Below are 20,896 nucleotides of genomic sequence, written 5' to 3'. Positions count from 1 at the left end.
GGTGGATGCCGCGAAAAGGGAGCAGGGGCGGCCGAGGACGGAGACGGGGGGTGGGGGGGAGAGCGGCTCCCGCGCCCGCGCAAACGGCATCCGCGCGCGAAGCGGCGCCCCCTTTCCGTGTAGGCGGCGCTGCCGGGCCGCAGATCCGACATAGTCGGCCGAGTGGCGAGGTGGAAATAGGGTCCCGCATATTTCGGGGAGACAGGGTTCTGGGGGCGGAAGGAGGAGGGGGCGAGATCGCTTCTGTACTCAGGGTGGGAGGGGTGGTAGGGGAGGGGCGAGGGGCGAGGAGGGGAAGGGGTCACCTTCAAAAAGGTCCTCACCTTTGACACGGAGGAACGGCTATGCCGAGCCCAGCCAACATTTCCGGTATACCTGCGCTCAGGGTGGACAAAGAGGGTGTTCCGGGAGCCCGCTGGTGAAAATTGGGCATTTCCTGTTGGCGACGTTGTTGTTTTTTTGTTGAGGCGTGCATCTAAAGAGTATTTTTGAGCTATATCGGTGGGAGAAACTAGCGCTGGACGCTAGGAAAGAGCATACGTCGTTGTTGAGTCGTGGAAGAATCGTCGCCGGCAGAGTTTCTGGAGTAATACCCGACATTGTTTGGAGTAGAAACTAAAAAGTGACCAGTTACCAGCTCCAATCCAGCGGCATCAACTGTTTCTTTCGGTACTGTTTGTTGTTGAGCTGGGGTATACTTGTATTTTTCAGAGATAAATTGGACCTTGTTCCGGGGAGTGTCAACTTGGTGATTAGAACAAATTTACTACCCTAGCAGGAGCGTGCCCTACGTACGATCGCTGTGACTGAACTGCAGACTACTTGTATTTTTCAACATCTCCGGAGATTCGTTGGAATTATTTCCGGAGAGGAGTCTACTGGGTGACCAGATCCAAGAACTTTTCCAGAAGAAGCGAGAGGATTCGCCCCCTGACATCTCCCCACCTGACACCCGCCGGTGGTACCCAATCGCTGTGGTGCCCGATCAGAAACGTGGATGTCCGAGACGGAAGGCGCACATGTGTGGCCTAGGGTTTAGGACCAGGAACAGTCCCTGTCAGAAGACGTCCCTCCGCTGGGGCGACTGCTGTTCGATCCTCTACGCATCCCTGCCCCCTGCTCCCTCCACATCCCCCCTTCGCTCTCCACCAAACCCTCCGCCCCTAACCAGCCGCCCCCGGGCCGAGGCAGGCCTCCACCGCCCCCGACCCCGCTCATCTGCCCCTCACCGGAGGCGACCTGCGACCTTCGACCTCAAGCTCCGGAAGGTCAGCTCTCGGCGCTCCTAATACTCACCACTCCTCCTACCTTCTCTGCTTGGAGCACACCGAAGCAGGGTCCTTCAGTGTGTAGAGAAGAGGGAATTCCGGACTGCTGGCTGGTCTATTCCCATCTTCCCTCGACAACCAAAGAAAGAGAGGAACTATACAGCCCCAGGAGACATTCCCCCCAAGAAATCTCATTCGCGACCCCTTTCCCTAACCCAGCATCATCTGTACAGTTTCCTCATTGTCTGTTGGTGACATTATTTTTTTAAGTTCATCGTTCAATTTGTAAGCAATATTCGAAGGGATATGGTAGTCTAGTCACATTGTGAGAGCGTCATATTGTAGGGAAACCTCTTGCCGTTTGCCGGGAGCAAAGCGTCGGAAGTAGTTTGGTGGGAGTGTTTCCACAAGAGATTTGTGATTATCTTGTGTCCATCTGGAAGAGTACGGCTGTGTTAAGGGCCCGCTCGTAAAACCCTGAAAAGGGGCCCTTTTACGGGTGTGGAAGAACATAGGTGCCGTGAACCGGAGGAGAGAGGCGGAGCGGATTGACTGCACCCATGCAGCGGGTTAGCGGAGGGGCCCATTGCGGTCTCCCGGAGGCCAATCAGGCCCAAGAAGGCCGGGTCGGAGGTTGAGCGGCCGGTCACTGCTTGGAGAGAATTTACACATTCACAGCTCTCGAGCGTCGGTTCTTTCGTCCGCGTGCCCCAAAAAAACGTGGGACGTTTTCTCTATTCTTTAGGAGGTAAGCTGAGATTCATGCTCATTTATTATTTTATACATATTTTTAATGGTTTGAATTCATCATACAAATTATATATAGAGTTAATATTTAGTATTTACGATAACATGTAATACGAAGCTTCGTAATATTTTCGCGTTCTGTTAACGTAAAGACATCTGTGTAGCGTAATTCCATCGATTTTCTTGTACAAGGAAGGTTTTAATACGGATTTGTGGCCCTAATGAGTGACGTATCTTTTTTGGTATATTTAATTTTCTTCGAGCATCTGAAATGCAGAATCAATTATCCTACGCTAGTCTGTTTTATTCTGTTTTTATCCTGTTTCCGATGTTTGCGTTGTTTACTCGAAGTAAATTTATCCAGCACGTAATGAAGTGGTTTTAGTAGTTTAACTATATACATGCATCACAATTCAAAACATTTCTAAGAATCAAGAACAAGGAAGATATAAATTTAACCGTCTTATAATTTTTAACTTAAATATTCTTCATTTAAAATCAGGCATACGTTTAACAATGACGTCTTATCCGAAATTTTGGTAAATGGATTTTTTTATTGATGTTGAAAAGCTCTAAAATGATCATTAATGAAATATATGCAGTAAATCATGGTAAAAAAGTAAAGCCTGATTATGTAATTTGCATCAAAGGCGAATCCATTATAAAACAATTTAGGCATTAAAATTCAGAGGCACAAAAATTAAAATAGGAATAGATAGATTGCACGGAAAATTAAATACGAAATAATGCATAAAAATAAAAAATAAATGGTATGATCTAGAAGTATTATTGGATAAATATAATGGATACTATGAGATATACCATAAATGTAACAACAGATTAGTTGAGAGTTTCAGTTAAAGTCTTAAAAATCTTTCACATTCAGCTTTCTCTAGAGTGAGAATTATTGTATGAAATTTCTGCTCTCAAAGCGGGTGAAATTTTTATTTTAGAAGATACTGCTATAAATCGTGTTTTATGATGAAATGGTAGTGAATTTAAAACAAAAGATTGAAAATTCGTAAATTTTATGGCGTTGGAAAATTTGTAGGTCAAAATCAACAGGTAATGCGAATTAACCTGCGTCTTCTCCCAAATGTATCCTTGGTATGCTGCAACCCTGCTTACTCTTCTCGACGCTATTGCGAATGGGTGCTTGAACACCCATGACCTGACGTCACAAGCAAAACATTGATGCCTGGGGGAGAAATGATTGCGGTCCCTGGGCTATATTCTGCCTTACAGCGTGTGTTTCGGCTCATTTTATCTTCGCGCGTTGAGGTTGGCTTGTGAGGTATCTGAGAGGTTGCGCATGACGCCATTGCTGAATTTCACGATTGATCCACGTTTTGACCTTTAGATATTGTGGCCTGAAATCACATGTTTTTTAAATAAACCTCAAACTTCAGACTTAGTGGAGGAAGTCTACCCCATAAAAGCCTACAATATTTGACGTTCATCGATACGGAATTAGAATTCTTCCAGTAAGGAATTTATAATCTTAGGTGCAATCAAAGGAATATCAAGGATAAACTCGCTTGTACTGAAAAGCGAGACAATATAAATTTCATTACCATCTTTCAATCGGTAAATACTATGGGAAAAATCAACGGAGGGAATAGCGGAATTGAATATTTATATCCGATCGACTCAAAACGGATTATATTGCTAGCCCATGTAAAATAGGCATCGTTTGAGGATAAAGTCACCACAGGTGCCTTGATTTATAAACAAAATGTTACAAAAAAGGTTTTGACGAGTGAAACTACATTTCTTACTCAATTATAGCGTTCCCTTTTCTTGGGTATACGAAAAGGTTACGATTTAAAATACTAGAGCTAAAACAAAAACAACTATTTCAGTTATTTTTGCGAAAGTGCATTGCTTTAAAGAAGCTCATATGTATTTAAGAGGATAATATTGTTACTCCAATGTAGGGTGTAAATTATTTCCTGCACTGAATTTTTCAAATTTGCTCATAAATATTTTACATTTTTCGTTTTAAGTTTCTTCACAATGACTAAAATATCCAAAACATTATTTCCGAAATAAGTAGTGAAAATATCCAGCTGAATAGGAATAAAGAATGTCTTGAACTAATATCCGTAGCATAGAGTAAAGCAAATCCTTAAAAATTGGTCATTGCTCGTAGCCTTGGTAGTCGTGACAAAACAAATGGAAGATCGCTGGCGATACGAAATATTAATGTATAATTTTCGCACATTTTCCTCTTTCTGATGGTTCTAGCTCACAAATATTGTAAAAAAATATTTTTACGTCTGTAACCGAATCGCCAATTAGGGGTATGTGAACAGTGACTTCCAATCAGAGGTTTACAATTTGAAAAAAACATATTATTTTCGGTGAAATACATTTCTTTCTCTTCATATAACTTTTAGCTGAAGTAGTTTCCTAAGGGTGAATATATAATATTCCGGAAAACTTATTGTTTGCCACACAAGGAGCCGCATTTAATTTCTGAGTGCAGTTTTCACTCCGTTAATATCTAAATTGAAAACTCTATTTTCCATTCTTTTTTCTAAATTTCACCTCATTTGTGTAAGTAGGCATTACTTTACTATGAAAGATATGGAATAAGATAAAGATGCATCGTAGATGAATAGGTGAAAAAAAGATGCGAACTAAATTTAAAGCAATATCGTGTAAGGATTCGTATTCTGAAATTCGCTTCTCTGACAACACTGTTTTCTTGATACTTATATCTCGAGACTTCACGGCATTTCTTCGTGCTCTGAAGCCACACCACTTCCCCATCCTTCCTACCCTCCCCTCCCCTATTTCCCCTCACCCCCTCTCTTCAACCCTTCCCCAACCTCTCGTCATGTGGTTATTGTAGTTCCTTGAGACTCGGGTCTAAATTGTTAACCCTTGGCTGTTCGCTTAGACGGCGTGACCTGGGGTTATGCAAAACGCAATCCTTCCCCTCCATCGCCCCCTCCTTACCCCAGACTCCTGCTCCCCCTCCCCTGACGACGTCTCGCTGCTACTTCCCGTTCATATACCTCCCCTACCTCTCGTGCCGAATATGATTCATGTCTGCCTCGTGCGGGCCGACTCATCCAAAAGCCCAAGAGTTTTTTTTTATCACTACTCTATCCATATTTATCCAGGGATAAGAGGATTCACGAATTGGTCGTATTAAGATCTGATTACTCGGCAGATTAACTTGCACACGTTAAGAGGACGTATCATTTCCGCTGAACTGCTCTTTCTTCATCACTAATTTAAACTTTTTTATAATTTTGAAATGCTCAGTGAATATCCTATGCAAAATTTTTCTGTATTATAAATTTGAAAAGTTGTCCACAGTAATTCTCTGGGATAAATTGGCTTTACTTTAGATACAGATAATTGCTGATGCTGTTTACTCCGGATGCAATGATAACGTTAGTCTTAAATAAGTTATAGTTGACACAAAAGAATTAATTAATGACGTGAGAGCACGAATGATGGGTTATTATCATGTTTGAATTCATGGAGAAACTAAAATTTGCAATTAAATAGCCAAATTATACAATGGCATGAACAGATAATTGAACTCGTTCCCGTGTGAAAAACAAGTTGTTATACAAAATTAAGTGGAATTTAACATATTTAAGTGCAAATAACAAGGCATTTTCCATCAAATAATTTTAATTATTTCAAAATCACTAATTTTGAACCTTTGCTTGTTTAAGTGACGTTATCCTCCAATAAAACTGTCCAAAGCAGGTTCTCATGCACTCGGACAGGTCAAAGGATCATTTGACTGAGCCAAAAACAATTTTTCTAATCGAATCATTGTTGATATTTGCTGATTTGGTTAACTTTTATAAGTGCTCTGTGATCATATCAATCATTTGTCGGATTCAAGACATTATCCTTTTACTCGGTTTTTTTCTGAAGCTCTGTTCAATTTTTACCCCATTCATCCCATAATACTTCTTCCACCATCTCCTTCCCCGTCCAGCAAACATGCTTCTTTTTCTAACATACTACCTGCGTAAGAGTCCTTTGAGTTTTGGACACCTAATGAGATGCTGACGGAAGTCTTAAACAAGTTCTGCTACATGAAAAAAAAACAAAATACGATTGTTAGAACAGTGATGATGAATTCTTATAATTTTTCAATTCATAGAGAAACGAAAATTCACCTTTGCAAAACCAATTTACGAAGGTATGAGCAGATGATAGAACCTATATCTATTAACCTGCAAATAGAGGGTGGAAGACTAGAAAGGCAGAATGATGGAGTGAGAGATTCTCTGAAGGGTAAAGGTCGGGGATGTAAGTGTATGAGGCCTCCGAAACATGTATGCCAGTATAAGTTCAATTTTAGTAAAACAAAATTCTGGTGAGTACACAGGAGCATGTTGCCATGTAGAGGAGATGAGGTATTTGGAATGAGCTTGAATTACGGAAGGATATTTGAATAACGTCGTAGTGTAAATGATGATGGATAATCGATAAAAGGGGAAGAAGATGATTTGGATTCCTGTATAGACTGAAAAGAAATGGGTCTTGTGCAGGAATGAAGAAAGGAAATTCAGATTCTGAATTTATAAGGACGGAGATACTTAGAAAAATGCGTTGTGTACACCATGTAAAATCTAGTGTAATTGGAATTCCTCAATTCAAAATTCCTAATTCTTGGAGAGAACTTCGGTATGCGGTATTTAAACATGAATAAAAAATATAATAAAAATATTGAAAAGACACGGTTTTTCCAAAAGCAGTATATAATGCTCTAAAAAGTAAAAAAAAAAGGTTTTCATCAGACGGAGAATAAGGCTTGGGTACTGATTAGGTGTTAGAAATGCGTGCACAGAAGAGTCTGATTGGTGAGTAAGGATTGACATGCAGTATTTATGTTTATTACACTCTTCAAAGAATCTCAATATATATAATACCTAAACCTAATCGGTACGCACGATTTATTATCCGGGCTATGAAAAGTTTATTTTTTTACTTTTTAGTGTATTTTATACTGTTTTTGGAAAAAGAATTTTATTTTTATTTTCTACTTTTTAGTGGTTAATCATGTGAACGATTTTACCAGAACTGTGAAGTTAATTTTTGCCAAAAATTTTAGAATGAGCGTCATCCATTGAGAACATTTTAAAGTAATTTTCCATGCGGAAAATTAGTTAATTAGAGGACAAGGTAGCATAATTTCAAATGTTTGATTACTGAATGTTGTATTGTCATCGAAGGCGAGATAGTGCGCAAAATTTTTAGCTCATTCAACAATGGGAGTTAGGTTTAAAAATTAATTACAAGATTTAATCGATGAAACAGACAAATAGACGAAGTTAAGAAAAGGCGCGCAAAAAATATTTATCTCGATAAAGAGTAAATCTTCCTTTTCAATAGTAACAGCAGTGGCGCCGACTCCATGGGGCTTGAGGGGGCCCAAGCCCCTTCAAAAATTCGTTATGGGTGTGTGAAAAAAATGTATCAGGCTTGTCGATTTTCCCCGGAGTGTTCAGATATCGGGATTGGAGTTATTAGGGTTCTAATGTTGATCATATGACTCTTCTAAAATGCTTAAAAAACTTAAAACTCACTACTTATAAAATTTTCCGGGGCAAGATCCCCGGTCTGGGCTCCCCCAATATTTTTTGTAAGCATCTCTGAGTAACAGTGGCAGAGAGTATGAGGGTTCTGGGCGATCCCTTCGAGGATACAACGCACCGGGGCCGGGAACCAAGCCAGTGGCTTATACGCTCGATCACCCGGGGAGGGGGAGGACAGGAAGGGAAAAGGAAAGAGGCGCCGCCGCGATAGGAGCCCATCGACGCCTCTGGGGTAAGATAGTTTCGGAAGGGATGGGACGGGGAAAAAAACACCCCAACGCTATAGAAGCGAAGAGGGCCCTTATAAGTAACAGTGGCAGTGAGAAACAATGTGATACACTTAATAACCTGAAAATAAGGAGAGATTAGAAGAGAGAAGTGCGAGAAAGGTCGAGGGGAGAGGGGATTTTTGGTGGAGCATGCTCTTCGGTGGGGTGGGAGAAATAGGCCCCTCCCTGCTGGTGAGCGCGAGCGGTTGGCTTCTGCCGGAGCTCCGGAGCATCGGCGTCGTCGGTCATAATTTGGATCGGGCGGGAGAAGTCCCCTCCCACCGCCGACAATCGATACCTGGCCGATGGGAATTGGGCTCCAAGGAAAGGATACCTTTATCACCTCATCCCATTACAAATATTCCACTCACTTCCTTGCATCTAATGTTACAGGGAGCTAACAGGGTAGTTTCCTTCATCAAAGAAAACGAAATGCATTGATTGCGACTCCTTACCCACCATTAGTGTATTCATATAATATACAAGTCATTTGGTTTAAGAAATCCCAGTTTAAACGAATGACAATGGTCAATTTTAATTTCATTTGAAAAAGAGCAAATTGGCGCCCATGCGATTCCACTCCACGTGACGTCAAAGTTTCTACACGAGAGGATAGGAGTTTTACATCGCCTGAGATTATCAATGCATGCATGAGTCACAGAGCTCAGGGAAACATCTCTTAATAATCACGTATTAAAATTGTCTAAGGTCGGAAAGTTTCCTTCGTTTGATAAGGTAGTAATAATCAATATTGAAGCCAAGCGCTACCTGCTAGCAGGGTACTCAGCTACCCGTTAGCAGCCTGCGTTGTATCAGCCCTCAAGTCTCACCTCAAGGTCACCTCACAGGGCGGTAGCGGGAACCAGAAATACGTCACACGGACTTTTCCCATCATTCCTACTTAGCCGTTTTCGCGCGCTTGAAAATTTTCACTTTTCGTTTAATCGCGAAAAATAGATATCGTCATTCGAAAATCTAAGAGCGTGAAATGACTCCAGGAGTATTAATCTTTCGATTTAGGCAATAAAAAAATAATAGGAAACCACCCTATTAGAACAATATTTACAGAATCAGGATTGATAAAGTAGTATGTATAATTATGTAATAAAAAAAACACTAAGCACTTCTTTCACAAAGTACGCTGCGCGTCATAACTCTTAGAGCCATGTTTTTACTTTACCTTAAGATGACATCATGACTGGAAACGCATGTATAATCGAAATACACACAAGAAATTCTTTCACGAAACACATTGCGCGTTGTAACTCTTAGAGCCATGGTTTTATCACCTTAAGATGGCATCATGAGTGGAAACGCTTGGTGTCATAGGCAGATTTAAGGGGAGAGGCCCATGGGCATGTTTGAAAAATAGACAATATTTTTAATACGGTTATTATTGCGCTCGTTTTGTTTTGTGTATTTCGGAGCCTCAATCATTAAATTTCATATTCATAACTTACATATTAAAATAAAGAGAATATTCCGTACATTAATTCTCGCATGTCGTTTTTATCCTCAAATATATGAGAAGACTGGAAAGGCCTGTTGTGTCCCCCCTGGAAAAAAGTACTGTATCAGCCCTTACTTGGTGTGGTAAATTAAATGATGGAAATATGCGCCTTGTTTCTTAATAGGGCTAATGGAAGTTTCTAACTGTTCCTCTCCTAACTTGTTAGTCTCAAAATTGCATGCAATGTCGATGAAGAAACCCACGTAATTTATATAGATAAGGATTATCGTCTAATTCCTTATTTATTGGCAATTGGTGTATTTTAGGATGTATAGTTGTCTTGGTGGAAAATTTTCGGATTTCTCCTGTTTTACCCCTGTTGAGAAGCCACAAAAAAACTCTGTGTTGAGAATGATTTAACGGAAGGGTCTGATTATAAGGGCTCAGAAGGCGGTAAATAAGTAATGGTAGTGGATCAATTATACACACCATCGTTATCCTATTGGCTTTTGATCTCAGATGTTAATGTAAAATATTTAATAAAACATTGCACCTATTTTTTTGCACTTTGTAGCTGGGGTAGATTCACTTATATAATTTAATAATTTTTTAGCATTGATTAATGACATCTGATATGCTGAGGTAATTTAGAACACTCCCTTGATTAATTTTTGAAAAAATTTTTAGTTTCAAAATAAGTGGGCCAATGATTCGAGTAAAGTTGGCTACAGATGGCTAATTCAATTTTGAATTAATATCTAATTAATTTAAAATATTCAATCACTTCCAGGCAGTGTTTCATCGCTACCTTATGAGGTTTTATGAATTAATAGTTGCGTGTTTTTATTTTCTGAAGTAGCTGTGAAACTTAATAACAAGCAATCATAACTTTGGCGAAATCCACGCTTTTTGTTTCCAGTTAGTTTCTCTCATTTCCATTTATTAGACGAGTTTTACCATCGTCAAATACAATAGACATATATAAGTTTAATGATACAATGAAATTACTGTAACAGTAAAGTATTATTATGGCTTGAGTGAACTCTCACTAAAACTAATTAAAATTTGTATTGGCTGAAATGGAGTGGCTATGTGAGTGCTACTCTCTTTACAGAAAATAAGCTAAATTTTGGCCTTTTTTCAATTTTAATTGAATTAACTTTAAAATTTGGAGAGAGTATTTTGGAATAAATTGCTTGTACAGTAAAATGATTTAAGTTTTCTTTCTTTTGCAATGTTTTCCACCAATTTGAGTACACCATTGCAAATTGGGCCTCGCTAGGAATGTTTTCTGTACGCCATGAAATCAATCAACTTGTAACGTTCGGAAAGGCTCTATCCCAATTTAAAACAGCGCAGCGGTCCGAATGGTCTCACGAAGTGTCATGTTTGTACTACTGGAGAGACTGGGACAAAAGGCACTCGTAAATTCAAGGCTGCTCACCTGGCCAAACGTAGCGGGAGGTGGAGGTGGTGTCTCAGGGAGAAGAATACGGCCGGTTGAATGAGGGCTAGTGCTGGATACGAAGCGAGCGAACGCAAGATGAGGATATTCGGGGAAGGAAACACGAGTGGATTTTGAGGGCTTTTGAAGTGGGAACTGAGTTTGTCCTCGGGTTTGAAGCCGGACTGAGGTGTTTATGTGTACCTACGTTCAGGAAGGAAAGTCCACCTCCAAGGTAGAGGAAATACTCTTTACTGAAAAACCTGTTATAGAAATTTCTACTTGGTTTTATAATATCACTCGATTGGAATTTTAGGGATTTGAGTTATTAATTTGCTTTTGAAAATCAAAGAGATTTCGCCTATGAATTACTTGGTCAGTGCAAAAAAGGCCGAAACAAACTTTTTCAGGGTGTGAAAATGGAAAACGGAGCATTTCAACTAGGTAGGCATATATTTGAGAATCGGAAGTAAGTACCAATTTTTATGTTGAGAGTAAATAATGACAGAGCGACGAGACTAGGGAGAGAAGGTTCTGCAGCAACGCTGTCTCTGTAATAAAAATATGTTGTGAAATAAATGCGCCAATTCCAGAAATATAAATCTCTTTAAGTAGGAAATAATTAATCGTAAAGAGGCGTTTAGGAGAATTATTCGTCTATTTTTACGTAAGTATCGATGGTTGGAATAAAATCCCTTCAGTACTAAAAAACAATCACAAAAAGACAATTTTTATCAAAATTATAAAAAAGTAATAATAAAAATTAATCAAAATTATTTAATTAATAATGTGCATTCACCGTTGTTCTCAATTTAGTATATAAATTTCTGCGACCACAAAAACACACTACACACATCGCCAATAGATGCGCACAAAAATGACTGCATTGTAAACTATTTGGCTGTGGTGAAATTGGTTTATGGTACGGCTGAAATAAGCTCCAAATGGTGTGCATCATTAAATCTCAAAGATATAACTGATGATGTCCATAACCATTCATATGATGTCCATAACCGTAGTCCATAACTGATGATTTCGGGCTTTGTGAAACCTTTCCGTTGTGGAAAATGAAAGAATAAACTTTGTAAGTTTGACTTATATATTTGAAAAAGCACGATCTGGGTGTCATAACATGTTTACCTGGCGATGAAACCATGTTATGAAACCCGATTTGTGCTTTTTCAAATGTATTAGTGAACCTAAAACAGTTTTTTCTTTCATTTTCCAAAATCTCAAAGGGGTTATACGAGGGCTGTTTTTTTTTCAACCTCCAATGGGTAATTAACAGAAAACGAAGTGATCGATTAAAAATTATTTCATTGCTAAATATTGAGCACACTTGTGGTGTTCTATCGACATTATCACCTCAGCGATTGAGGTGTTAGACGTGCCTGGGGACATGTTTTACTACAGCATCTTCATAAGATGTCGCCAATGACCTCCAATGAATTTTGCCTTTGTCCTGAAACTCATCGCCCGTTTGAAAGCGCTTCCCTCCCAGCCAAATCTTCATTTCAGCGTTATGATGGAAGTCACACGGCACTAGGCCGGAATTAGACGGCGGGTGATCGAAAATATCTCATTGAAATGGCTCAAGGAGCAGTTTAGTTGCATCAGCGCTGAGATGACGGGCATTGTCATGGATCAGAACACTTCCAGAAGTCAGCATGTCTCTTCTTTTGTTTTTTATGGGAATGTACTAATGTTTCACACTCAAGCCACAGTCCACAAAACAATTCTCTTTTATCGGCTAAAAGGTCAAGATAATGCTGAAGCTATTCGAAGAGTTTTCTGGCAGTCGCTTTGCATTGCACACTTGGTGAGAGAAACAATTGAGGCAGTGTAGTCAATGAGATAGCTACTATCCTTAAACTAACGACTTACGGTTAGAAATTACTTGAGAGTGTTGTGCGAAGGACGCGCAGTTACCCATTCTGTGCTGTACCCGCCTGTAATTTGTATGCTGTTTTTGCTGAGCGATCTCAGGTTGCAATAAAGCGGACCTCGTATATCCAGAGAAAATTACTTCTTTAAGCAAAAAAAGCTTTCAGTTATTAATTTTTTTATGGTAAATTAGTGTAAGAAATGAGTAACTATTCTTTCTGGGTGACCGTGGTTTAATTGACTCCATCGTGGTTGGGAATGCGAGGATCATATCCCCACGAGAGCTCAGTGATACTTGATGAGCTTAACCCACGACCGATCGAAGCAACCCACGTGATGAGCGCCACCGTGGATGGAGGAGCGACGCGCGGCGGATTCGATGACGTCCGTGGGAATTGGCGCGGAAAGAACATCGCTCTCCGCAAAACTCCCCGCGATTATCATCGCGACTATCATCTGATAGAATAATTTCAAGTCAAACTCTGGTTATTGTAGGTTGTAGGCAAGACGTGGGAAAAGATGTTTATCTTTGGCTTTTCGGGCCATTACACCAGGGGTCTTCAACCTTATTAAATGCAAGGGCCAAAAATCGATTTCACATAGTCTGTAGGGCCACAATGCTTCTCGCCACTTTACCACCACATTAATGAAATAAAAGCATGTAATTTCAGAGTGAAATAATCTTTATTGGTTTAAAAGTTCAATCAATCGATGCAATTTTTGACATTTTTTATTTTTGACGAGATTGCAATGCTGAAGCTTCTATTAACTTCCCCCCCCGGTTTGGCTCATGGCGGCGAAAACGCATCTCAACAAAATTCAAACCACTGAGAATAAGCTTATTCGGAAATTTGCTGGGGCCCCGTTGTTCATCAGGAATAAGGGATTCAAATAGGAAAGCCCTTAAAATAACTCAATTCTCATTGAATTAAAATCTCAGTTACTACAATTCGAAAAATATCTGGCTGCTACGGAAAACGACGCGCTCATAAATCTCTGGAATTAATCCCCTGATCCTGATCCCTTGATCCTACTGACAAGCATAAAACCTCCAAATACGCCCTCCTTCCTCATAACTATTTTACTGCCGCACTGAGACTAAACCATGGCAACTATAACTGAAATGAAAAATTTTGATTCGAATCTGTACACTGACACATTGACACTGTGGACAGCCGGGCTGCCTACAGTGGAAATGGCTGGGAAAAGTGATAAAACAAACAAGGAAATTTCAGCGTGGCGTTGACGATTTTGTTGATCTATATTTCAAATTGTGTGGCGCGATGCAATATTTTCTTTAGCATCTAGGGGCGGCAAGAAATTAGCCAGCAAGACGCATACGGCCCGGGTATCGCGGGATGAAGACCCTAGCACTACGCTATCAAGATTCCTGAATTATTACGGGCATTATACCGAGGCTCATGGTACTAGATGTTAGGCCCTCGTGGTCCATCAATGAGCATTACATTGCTTCATTCTAAAATTCCTCGAAATACCAGGATTATAAGAATCTATTAGTAATTATTGATCTTAAAATCGTAGGATTCATAGAAAATAGGATTCCTTCTTCAGTCAGCATCTCAGTTCAATTCCCAGCAAGAATAAATTTCATGTAAACTGAATACTGGATTGCATGCAGTTCATTCTCTCAGGGCTTGGTCCACTCAAAATTAGAGCCGAAGTGAAAATAGCAAATTATTAAGGCTAATTGCCAAACTCCTGAATCACGTGAACGGCGGTGTTATTTACATGAACTACCGTGAGAGAAAATTCCCATGGCCTGGGAATCGAACCACGGACCTTTGGCCTTCCGGGGCACTGCGCAGGTCACTACGCTATCTATGTTCCTGATTTCCCATGGCAATTTTACCGAGGCTGATAGTTTTGGGTGTTGGGCCCCCATGGTCCATTCCGGATGGCAACACTAGGGAGAAAGGACTCCAATGAAACCACAACTTGTAGAGAGCCTCAAACCTACGCTAACTTGTAGAGAGCCTCAAAGCCGCGCATGACGGTAATGTGTAATATTTTTGGCCCGGAGCGTGAATAGCGGTAAAATTTACATGAACCACTATGAGAAAGGTTCAAGGCTCGTGAAAAGTTACAGGGAAACCTTACATCCGTGGTTCAATTCTCGTTCAAGGGGATTTTTTCTCCCATAAATATCAATCATCATAGTAGAATAGTTTGCTGCCTATGGTATTTAATTATAATAACTTTCCTGCGTAGGCAATGATTTTAACTTTGAATATCAGTACTTTATCGTAGTACAAATTGCATACGTGAAATTGGCTGCTTTGAGTCACTACTGTAACTTGAGGGAGAATATTATTTGTAGTTATTTTGTGGGAAAATACTGCAAATGTGTGGTTGAAGATACTTTTCTTTTTTCGATAGATATTTCTCCGATTGATAGCTATTTCTTCATTCATGATATACACGTGAAAACATTCGTAGCACCATCGCGTGAGCAGGTCGAGCGATGCCGAAGCCTCACATAAGCAACTTACTTACGCGTCAGAGGGAAGAATTTATTCTCATGCGTCACTATTTGTGTAGGAACGATACTTTAACTTTACCTCGAACGAAAAGTTAGTTAACGGATAAAGTTTGTGTTTACGATGTAATATCAAATGCAAATAAGCATGCACTAAATGGTCTCAAATTAATTTTTTTGCCACTTTTCCATAAGTAATTAAATATTCCTTGTGGTTGCTCAGCAAATGCCAAATGGTTGGATTGGCGTTTTTAGCGGAAAACTATAGAAACACTGCCGGGCCTAAATTCAATTTGTTCCTGCGAAAGTCAAGAGGAATATGCCCGTATAAAAATTTTAATTTTTAGCATGAAAATAAGTTAATAGTTATAGAAAAAGTAATGACGTGAATTTAAGACGCTAAAATTGCCTGACTTGGATTATAAAATAAAAAAAAACACTTGTTTCTCTATGTCGTTCATAGATTTTTTTGCCTTATGCCTAAATTTGAGTGTTTCGGCTAACTCTATAGCAAGTATTACTTAAGTTTTATTTGCATTATATTGTAATTTATTCACCAAAATTTCTACCAGCTCAGATTAGCTTGTGCCTTATATTATTTGGCGATGGGTATATTAATTCGTGCGGAAAACTCACCGCATGAGGTAATGGCTGTACCGTTTCTACTTCCCTCGATTGATAACTGATGTAAATATGGAAGACATTGCCATTATTTTCTCCCTCTGTTCGCATTATGGATTTTCGTTTTTTCCAGTAACTATTATGGTTTTATAGGATTTTCAGCATCGTCATCATCACTGATCAACAATCCTAAGATTAGTTTGACGCAGCTCTCCAGTCAAGTCTCCTATGAGGCAATCTTTTCACACATACGTATTTCTTCTCTTTCACATCCTTCATTATCTGTTCTATGTATTTTGCTCGAGGTCTTCTTTATCCGTTCTTGCCAGCTACATGTTCTTCGACGATTGGCAAGCATATTTAAACCTAAATACAATGATTTCCTTCGCAATAATTTATTTTCTCGACTTTTTTAATCGTCTACATTTTTCATCACTCGTGAAATAGTTATGAATAGCATATTATTGATCGTGAACAAGTCATAACATGCCACATTTTAATAAAAAATGGAGGTGAACTTATCTTCAAGGCTAAATAATAGCCTTAACTATTTTCAGTACTCAGACTCAAAGATAGGAAAATTGTCAACTCAGGATAACATAAAAGTGTACTACCTAGATGTATTCTTCACGCAATGGGAGAGAGGAGATTTAATTTTTTATCAGCGGTTTAAATGAAAAAGATTTTCTCACGAGTGTCGTGTAGGTAGTTCAAAGCTCTCCTATTACAACGCATAATTTTATAGCCGACTGTGTTTCATCCAATATCGGAAACACGTGAGTGCCGGACCTGAATTCAAATTGTAAATATGAAGGTTTTGGAGGAAAAAACCCTTAAGAAAAATGTTTATAGATGGAAATTATTCACTTAAAAGACTAGCTACCTTTGAAAGTAATTTTTGTATGGGATATATTGCATATTATCGAGCAAATTGCAAAAGCTGTGACAAGTCATATTCACAGATCTTGAAATATGAATCTTGAATGATGAAAAGGGATCTTGAAATATTCCTGAAAGTCAGAGGAAAAATAAACACAAAATTTACAACTTTTTTGTGATAATGCCATCAAATCGAATTTTTTTAGATGTGAAAGCATTGCAGGGGTGTAATAAGGGACTTTAATTTATGATATGAAAGATTTTCAAGAGGGGCTATGGTATGTACATAAAGGTCAATATAAATGTAAGAATATTTTAAGACCAATATCCCGTGTCTTAACAATATATTGATCATAAACGATAGTATGTATTTTTCTATCTTCAATAAATTCTCCGTGTACTACATATGTGATTGACGAATACCTGGAGCAGGATGAAGTAGTCTCGCAAACTAACTCAGGCTCAAAAACTTTCCCAATTTTTATATATCCTCTGATACGTCCCTAATGATGTTTCAAATCCCTCTTAGATAATTGATTTAATGTAAAAGAACTGCTCTTTCGTAGGGATAGAAGATGCGATAAGGGACCAGAAGGATTAGATGGCATCGAATGAGGCCTATTTTGTATCGTATCCACGGGGATAAGATAGAAATAGGTTCCTCAGTTATCACTGTAGGGGGATTCTTCTATGTTCACCAATAAATCCAATGGTGACGCTGTCGGTGTGTATGCTCCTGTATCTGAGAAAAAAATAATCTTATGAGGATAGATTGCGTATTCAAGGGTGAGGGAATGATGGATATAGGTAGAGGAAAGGTCACTTATGACCGGAAGATGTGGCAAGGAAGCATGGTAGGTAGACAGAAAGAAAAAAAGTTGAACATGCTATGAACTTAAAAAAGAAAAGATTGGATAAACATTTACTTACTGCAAACAAATGCCTTAGAAGCGCCTTGTCCAAATTTTACTACCTACGAAACAAATGTCCACTTCCGGTTAAAAAAACCATTTATCATGCTCTCGTTCATTCTAAAATTTCTTATGGCATAATCTGCTGGGGCAGTGCATACATGAGCACATTTTAGTGTGCACTCGTTTTGCAAAAAAATACATTTAGGGTAACATTGTCTAAAAATTATTATGAGCACTCATTTTCGTTGTTTGTGGCCCTAAATTTGTTGCCACCAAAGCATTTGTATTTATTCAAAGTGCTTAAATTTTTTTGCCAGAAGTGGAAATATGCCGACTGTATGTGACAAATATAATTTAAGGAGTGAGTCATTTATAGTAGCAAACAGACCTAAGTTAACATTATATAAACGCTGTTTTCTTTACATGGGGCCAAAGTTATTTCATTTACTGCCCGCTAGAATAAAAGAAAGATAAATCCTCAAATGCAATGTTAAGACTTGCTAAAGACTGACTTTTCTCGCAAGAAATAATTGAAAATTTAATTTACTTGATGTTATTTATTTAAAACACTCCTGTATCATTTACTGCATTATTATTTTTTTATTGGCTTACATTCTGTTATATGATGGTGGCTCAATTCTGGTCCTATGACCCCGGAGACCGCCTAAAGCTCTTTTTCTTTTTTTTGTATTCAGATGTAAAAATAAAATGTAGGGGTAAATAAATTATTATTATTATTTTAAAACATTAAAATAGGTTAACAAAGATCCGACGAGTCGGAGTGAGAGAAATTAAATGCATGAAACTGTCGTGAAATTATCCAATATAATTCCTCTTAAACACATGAAAATGGCCATTGGTATTAACAGATACGGTAGTATTGGGATTACCTGGAATACGCAATTAAGATTAGACATCTTTCCGAGCGACGCATACCGGATAGGTATGGGAATTTGTTTTCTCCCGAGCTATAGACGACTTTAATGAAGGCTAGGCGGAACTTCATTGGATTATTTTCTTTCTATTTGTTAACGGTTAATGTCGTAACACCACACGCCTATTGAGGCTGCTTGTGGTGAAGTATGCAGGTGTAGATTATTCTACGGCTGATGTGCGTATTAAAAAAGCTTTCGTATCGAGTCAAAATGTACACTTCCCGTAGCGCCAGCTTTTCGTTCGTTCTTAATGATAGCTCAATCACGAGCATTCGGAATGATGTGTGACCTTCCCCCCTTCGCAGAGAACTGTAATTAAATGAGCGACCGCGGGCAGTCCGGGCTTTCGTAAGCTGCTTTCTTCTTTGTTCCCCGATAAATTCAATGCTGGCTCCCTCGACTTGCTCCCGTATTTTAGATAATAGACCTTCATGAACAATCTGTTGCCTTGGGTAAAGGCTCAAGCTGTGGTCATCAGTCTTCGGGAAATATGGGAAACGAAGCGAATTGCTGACGATCATGGTGACTTAATTTGTTCACATGCGCTTTGGTACAATCGGAAAGCGATCTCGTTTAAGTCAGTATTTAAATTGTCTCGTTGATGTTTATATTAAGGCGTCTGTTTAAGGTGGGGCTCTCTTTTTAATGACTTAAAGATTCTAAAGGTTTGGCTGCAGCATGGCCTTTTTAAAGAGCTTTTTTTTCGCTCCGCCATTTTAACTTCCCGTCTACTGAATGCCTCGTGAAAGTTCTTTTTCGAATTCATCTCATACAGATTAATGAATACTCATGTTTTTACTTATTATTCTTTTGAACCTGCCACGTTAAAATAGCAACTGCCTGAAGTAATAATGCAATATTATCATAAAAATGTTCGTTTATCTACTACCGAATGACAAGAATCGAAATGAAACGATGAAATCTGCGGGGCTCAAAGTGTAGCTACTTTGTTTTTTCGAGTTTATAACCTAATATGATTTTGTAGCTATGGAAATTATCATTGGAAATACTTTCCTCATCATTAGGATGAAGGTGCCGGCCCAAAGTATATCGGCAAGTAATAACTTAGTTACATGGCCATGACACCAGTGTATTCATACTTGTTTGTGAGCTACAGGAGTCTATGCGTATTACATGTGGTCTCATTAGTTTCTATTGGAATATCTTGTTCCATATATCACTGTACGATCCCTTATTAACCTAGTTGGGACTGAATCTACCCTCTTTTATAATCATTCAAACTCCACAAACATTACATCTCATCTCAAGGCCAGTGCGCTTATTCCGATTTTTCGTCGCTAAGGGTTTGCTACAGCTAGCACTAGCTATGGCTAAGTAGGATAGAAGAGTAATTACAGTTAGTGACACTAATTTTTTCGACATATTTGGTGATGCACCGCTTGTATACTTCAATGTTGGATCAGACACCTCCATTCGTATGCTCTTGAGCACTGTTTCTTTTTCCTTCAATGATCAGCTATTGTCACTTTTTTAAGCTTTGCGACAGGAAGGTGGAAATGGCCTTCCATCACCACAAAATGCAACACAGAACCGAGCCGAATAAAATTTATAAATTTGTATCAGTGGTGGATCTTCGGGGGACAGGTAGCATTGAATGCAATTTTTATTTTATTTATTGACGAAATAAATTTATTTCACCATTGGCAGTACACACATCTGCAAGGCTAAAGTCAAGTATAAAATTTACAAACAATTACATGCATACATGGGTATTAAAATTACCAGGATAAGATTCTTGGTAATTCCCAAGATAATCATTTAACTATGATATGTACAACATTAAAACGGAGTCCAGAGGGTTAATAAATACTAACAGAAGCATGGAAAAAATAGGCAATTCTAGTTGCCATCAAGGAAATTACCTTACAATGTATCCCCCAGATATTCATTAGGTAGGAACATGGCAATTCTGCTGAGGTCATGGCTATACCGTGAAAGTACCCTTGCGGTCCATTGAAGATGACATCGAAGGAAAAAACACAAAAGAATTTTTAAGGGAATTTTCAACTTTCAACATCGCTGCAATAATTTTACTTTTCCACCACATTAATTTTCTAGGGATGCTCCTTTCTCATTGTGATGAATAAGGCCCGGGAAATGCTGAACTCCACAAAATAATGGGATTCATACACCCCTGGTTTGAACTGGATATTAAATATAAATTATTATTTAAATATTCTACCGATTAGGGTAGGTTTCCATGGAGTATGTAAGAAGTATTATGGCAGTATGCCCTCTCTTCATGGACTTTTCTCTTCAATTCACAACAATGCCTACCCCGTTTCACTGTCTCAAATATCCTATTATCTTCCTTCCTCTCCCTCGGGTACCCAACATTATACCCTACAACACGGTTTTTAATATCCTTTCCCTGCTCATTACTCCCTCTAT

General features: G+C 38.9%; 1 protein-coding gene across 2 annotated transcripts in view; it reads left to right on the top strand.

Annotated features, from left to right (window-relative positions):
- The first annotated feature begins 291 nt into the window (after window positions 1-291).
- Window positions 292-20,896, top strand: part of LOC124160163 (high-affinity choline transporter 1) — a 93,926-nt gene continuing 73,321 nt past the window's right edge. For both annotated transcript variants that reach the window (XM_046535921.1, XM_046535920.1), the window contains exon 1: window positions 292-2,016. The gene's annotated coding sequence lies outside the window, so the exon portion shown is untranslated. The remainder of the gene's footprint in view (window positions 2,017-20,896) is intronic.

The sequence above is a fragment of the Ischnura elegans genome, chromosome 6 (genome assembly GCF_921293095.1).
Source record: "Ischnura elegans chromosome 6, ioIscEleg1.1, whole genome shotgun sequence".
NCBI lineage: Eukaryota > Metazoa > Arthropoda > Insecta > Odonata > Coenagrionidae > Ischnura > Ischnura elegans.
The sequence above is the reverse complement of the archived record's forward strand: the minus strand, read 5'-3'. Positions and strand labels throughout refer to the sequence as shown.